This window comes from Periplaneta americana, chromosome 9 (assembly GCF_040183065.1).
Source record: "Periplaneta americana isolate PAMFEO1 chromosome 9, P.americana_PAMFEO1_priV1, whole genome shotgun sequence".
In the NCBI taxonomy this organism is placed as follows: Eukaryota; Metazoa; Arthropoda; class Insecta; order Blattodea; family Blattidae; genus Periplaneta; species Periplaneta americana.
Genome location: NC_091125.1, coordinates 171,311,733 through 171,317,732, shown reverse-complemented (window position 1 = coordinate 171,317,732; position 6,000 = coordinate 171,311,733). Strand labels below are relative to the sequence as shown.

Genomic DNA, 6,000 nt, shown 5'->3' with positions numbered 1-6,000 from the left:
ATTTACAAGGATTGGTGAACAAGAATATTCCAACAGAAAGTCTTCCTTATCTAGACATTCCGAAATGAGGTAAGTGGAGAAACTGTGGTTGTGGTGTTTTTTTAAAGGCTATCATATAGAATTTGCACACTGTGTGTACACTAGCGTTCAAAGGTACCCGGGTCCTACTAATCGATAGTGATCTCTAATTTCGTGTAAGCGTGACTTCTTCAGTTATTACTTCTGTGACTAGGTGGCGAAGATAACAATCACTGTCGCCAAAGTAAATAAATATACTCGAATTATAGAATTCAAGATTTATCCCCCTCGGCTGACTGTAAAAGAAAACGGAGTTCAGCAGGAAACCGTTGATGTTTCCAATTGAAGAATTTAGTTCCAAAAGAATTTTAAAGCATTCGTTAAAGAACAGTATTACCACAGTCTGTGTAGTATATACAGTCACGAAGCTCAATACGTAGTAAATATGCATCCATAGATAGTTGCTAACCACTAGGATCGCTACTATCACCTCATCACAGACAATGCGAAATAGTACCTGCACAGTCTATTGTTCCTAGTACCCTCAACAACTCACGCTTCGTGACTGTATATACTAGACTGTGGTATTACTTCATCTCAAACTCTGCTCTTCGTATCCCACTCCTTGGAAAGAATTGATCTTGCCAGGGCGGATTAAATATATTAATATTATGAGTAAAGCAACGCCATGTTAAGTGGAAGCGACAAATATAAAAAATCATGCTTAATTTTTTGTTTTGTTTTCAGGGTTCCAAAAAAAAATTGATAATTAGTAATATCTGAACATATTATACAATTGAAATTTGTTGTGAATCAATTTGTGGTGAAGAGTGATTTTCTGAGTGACGTGGGAGTGTTTAACATTGACTTAGGACTGACAGGAGTGATTTGGGAGTAACTTGAGTGTGAATCGACTGATTAATTTGGAAGTGATTTGGGAATGAATCGAGATTGACTTCGGAGTGAATGAAGAGTGACTAGGGAGCAAATCGAGAGTGACTTCATAGTAAGTTAGGTGTGACTTAAGAGTGAATCGAGAGTAATGTGTGTGTTGACTGATTTATGAGAGTTTTAAAATTGACTTTGGACCTAATCGAGAGTGTATTAAGAATGACTCGAGTATGACTTGGGTGTGTTTTAAGATTGACTTGAGAGTGACATAGACTTCGGAGTGAATCGAGATTGACTGTGGAGTATATCTAGAGTGACTCGTGTACAAATCGAGAATGACTTTTGAGTGACTTAAGAGGGAACCGAGAGTGATTGGGAGTGACTTAAGAGTGAATCGGGAGAGACTTAGGTGTGACTTAAGATCGACTCGACAGTGAATGGAAAGGGACTTAAGAGTGATTTGGGAGTGACTTGCAAGTGTTTAGGATTAACATGAGAACGAGTTAAGAGTGACCTGGATGTGACTAGAGTTAATTGAGAATAAATATTTTTCAAACAGGTTTCAGTACTGTATTTTGTTATATTATTGTCAAACAAAATCTAATGTGAATTACTCTGTTTCAAACAAGGTTCGATAATGTAATTTTTCTGTAACTTAAAACTGCATTTCGAATATTTTAAAGCAAGAGAGTACGATGCAATGTTCATTCATTAGTATCAATGTTACTGTAAGTTCATTACAAAATAATGATCAAAATAAAATGTTGTATTCATAGTGATATGCATCTTATTATGTTTAGATTTATGATTCTATAATAAACCCCATCCAAACCCCAACGATAGAAAAGGGCCACAGCGGTCCGATCCATATTCAATAGGTACTACAGCAGTCAGGAGATCTGTAGAGCTCGCGAAATAAAGTGGGATGCTGACAGCCATATGGACTGCCTTCACGCACAAAATATATAGATAGCAGACCCCAGGGACCACTCAGGCGCTGGACGTGTTAAGTCCTATTCACACCTGACTGAAATCTAGTCATACACATGTGTGGTTAGCCTCAATTGCAATGTAAGGTATGAACTCTATGACGTAAATGCATGTTATTTTAGCTCACTAGTTAAGTACAAAATGCTGATGGCTTCCAAGCAAAGAGTCCACGGGAAGCATTCCTCCTTCATGTCATTTTGTTCATATTGACATTACTTTATTGTCATAAAATATAAAGTATACAGGCATAGTCAAACATTTATATTCAAATGTATATTTAAAAAAATTATCATCAACATTATACAAACATTTCTTTGTTAAAATAGACTTCGTAAATATATCCTGTTTCTACATTGCTTAATAAACTTACAACACCACTCATGTAATGTTGTAGTCACTATACTGAAGGTTATTCATTACACATTGCGTCTCCATAATCTATTCCTTCGAAACCTTCTCTTTACGAAACACTAGACATAATGACGTCAACATTTTATACTGTGAGCCTCCTATCAACAGTTGTAACATGTTGGGTACTGAAAATCATTGACAATGAAATAGCTTTTATGCAGTTTACAGTATGTCTCTTATTGTTAAGAATTATTCCTCCTCTATTCCTTTATACATATTACACACACGTATTATGGCGCAATTAAGCTGTTTAATACATTTCATGAAATAAACTGGTATTATTTAGCTAATCCACTCATTCTTTCAACCTTGCCTTCTCCTCACATTGCAACTCTTTTCGTGTCCAGCTGTAGCATGCCACGAGGACAGTGCTGCAAATATGATCACACCAGTCTGCGACATGAACGAAACATCACTGTCAGGCACTCCAGCGACATACTACAATCTACCCGAGGAATCAGCCTGCACACACAAACAAAAGCAATCTTATAGCTCTAATATCTCTATGTTTCATATCAACAATGCAACAAAGACATTAAGAAATACATAAACGGGACAAAGCAAATGAAGAACGCCAAAGGAAAAATATTCATAACTGAAAAATCAAACATTCAAAATATATCCCACATTAGAATAATTATATCACTATAATCATGGAATTCAATTTAAAATAATAATAATTGCTAACAAGTGAAGTCTTTTGCCCAATTTGAAATCTACATTTTGTCCGTTGCAAGGATAATAAATGTCAGAAAATTTGAAATGCGAGAAATAGACACTGCAGATGGTATAAGGTATCCAAAGTACAATGCCATTATTAATATAAAAATATCCAAATAATTACCAGACTATTTAGATAATGAGTAAAAATTATGTATTTTGTTAAAACTATAAAAAAAAGAAGCTTCCAGATGAGACAAAAAGCACTAAATGCCAACATTTTGAAGAAATCTCACATTTCTAAAGTTCATGTTGGCCTATACATAATGGCAAACAACAATCAGTGTCAAGAGGAATTATCACACTGTAAGGGATAAAAAATGCAGCTGAAGAGCACGAGACTACGAAAAAGGGCAACGGATTAGCTAGATTTTATTCGTGAATATTAGTAATATGCGGGGATGCTACAGTGAAAAGGGCAGGTAGGTCTCTGAGCCCCTTCGTTCTACTCGTGTCGAGAAAATTCTGTTTTTGGAAGGCCAAAATGACCACTTTTTTTAAATATCACGGCTCCTACCGTCCATATGCCTGGGGACAGACAGTTGTCTCTTATACTACAGAGAGAGTTCGTGAAGATCTATTCGCAGCATTTATCACATTTCTTCTCACTACACATACGGCGGAGATATGGCGGCGAGAATGTAGGCGCAATAGAAGATTAAAAGCCTTGGTATTTTTTCAGTTTAATCAGATTGTGTTCGAGATTCCCATTTTCATGGTATCGTGTCCGAAGTAAGTCAAGAGGGAATACAAGAATACATCCCGTTCTTAGATATAGCCTCTATTTCCGCCGACATTCTTGCCGCCATAAGTCCGCAGTACGTGTAGTCACAACAATGCCGAAGAGTGCGTTGAATACAGCTCGTCGAACTCTATCTCCAGTATAAAGGACAACTCTCTATCCCCCTGCGTTTGGACGGGAGAGGCCGGCAAAATTTCAAAAAGTGGTCATTTTCACCTTCCAAAACAGACTTTTTTCTACACAAGGAGAACAAAGGGGCTCAGAGGCCCGCGCTTTTAACTGTAGCATCCCCACATCTTCCTTAGTAATCACCGCTAAAATCGGGCAAATCCGCCGCACTTTTTCCTAGCCTTAATTTTTGGGTACCTGAAATATTTGAGTCTCTAATTCCGGAAATAATGGCCATACCGAGGAACGGGATGCGGCCCTGTATTCCCCCATGACTTACTTCTTACACGATAGCATCAAAATGGCAATCGCGAACACTTTCTGATTTTCGAGAAAGAAAGGGGAAGGGTTTAAACCACCCTTCCGCCGACATTCTTGCCGCCATAAGTCCGCAGCACGTGTAGTCACAACAATGCCGAAGAGTGCGTTGAATACAGCTCGTCGAACTCTATCTCCAGTATAAAGGACAACTCTCTATCCCCCTGCGTTTGGACGGGAGAGGCCGGCAAAATTTCAAAAAGTGGTCATTTTCACCTTCCAAAACAGACTTTTTTCTACACAAGGAGAACAAAGGGGCTCAGAGGCCCGCGCTTTTAACTGTAGCATCCCCACATCTTCCTTAGTAATCACCGCTAAAATCGGGCAAATCCGCCGCACTTTTTCCTAGCCTTAATTTTTGGGTACCTGAAATATTTGAGTCTCTAATTCCGGAAATAATGGCCATACCGAGGAACGGGATGCGGCCCTGTATTCCCCCTTGACTTACTTCTTACACGATAGCATCAAAATGGCAATCGCGAACACTTTCTGATTTTCGAGAAAAAAAGGGGAAGGGTTTAAACCACCCTTCCGCCGACATTCTTGCCGCCATAAGTCCGCAGTACGTGTAGTCACAACAATGCCGAAGAGTGCGTTGAATACAGCTCGTCGAACTCTATCTCCAGTATAAAGGACAACTCTCTATCCCCCTGCGTTTGGACGGGAGAGGCCGGCAAAATTTCAAAAAGTGGTCATTTTCACCTTCCAAAACAGACTTTTTTCTACACAAGGAGAACAAAGGGGCTCAGAGGCCCGCGCTTTTAACTGTAGCATCCCCACATCTTCCTTAGTAATCACCGCTAAAATCGGGCAAATCCGCCGCACTTTTTCCTAGCCTTAATTTTTGGGTACCTGAAATATTTGAGTCTCTAATTCCGGAAATAATGGCCATACCGAGGAACGGGATGCGGCCCTGTATTCCCCCTTGACTTACTTCTTACACGATAGCATCAAAATGGCAATCGCGAACACTTTCTGATTTTCGAGAAAAAAAGGGGAAGGGTTTAAACCACCCTTCCGCCGACATTCTTGCCGACATTCTTGCCGCCATAAGTCCGCAGTACGTGTAGTCACAACAATGCCGAAGAGTGCGTTGAATACAGCTCGTCGAACTCTATCTCCAGTATAAAGGACAACTCTCTATCCCCCTGCGTTTGGACGGGAGAGGCCGGCAAAATTTCAAAAAGTGGTCATTTTCACCTTCCAAAACAGACTTTTTTCTACACAAGGAGAACAAAGGGGCTCAGAGGCCCGCGCTTTTAACTGTAGCATCCCCACATCTTCCTTAGTAATCACCGCTAAAATCGGGCAAATCCGCCGCACTTTTTCCTAGCCTTAATTTTTGGGTACCTGAAATATTTGAGTCTCTAATTCCGGAAATAATGGCCATACCGAGGAACGGGATGCGGCCCTGTATTCCCCCATGACTTACTTCTTACACGATAGCATCAAAATGGCAATCGCGAACACTTTCTGATTTTCGAGAAAAAAAGGGGAAGGGTTTAAACCACCCTTCCGCCGACATTCTTGCCGCCATAAGTCCGCAGTACGTGTAGTCACAACAATGCCGAAGAGTGCGTTGAATACAGCTCGTCGAACTCTATCTCCAGTATAAAGGACAACTCTCTATCCCCCTGCGTTTGGACGGGAGAGGCCGGCAAAATTTCAAAAAGTGGTCATTTTCACCTTCCAAAACAGACTTTTTTCTACACAAGGAGAACAAAGGGGCTCAGAGGCCCGCG

At 40.0% G+C, this 6,000-nt stretch overlaps 1 protein-coding gene across 1 annotated transcript in view; it reads right to left on the bottom strand.

Moving 5' to 3' along the window:
* Nucleotides 1–2,147: 2,147 nt before the first annotated feature.
* Nucleotides 2,148–6,000, bottom strand: part of LOC138706742 (uncharacterized) — a 446,135-nt gene continuing 442,282 nt past the window's right edge. The window contains exon 3 of the mRNA XM_069836380.1: nt 2,148–2,772. The gene's annotated coding sequence lies outside the window, so the exon portion shown is untranslated. The remainder of the gene's footprint in view (nt 2,773–6,000) is intronic.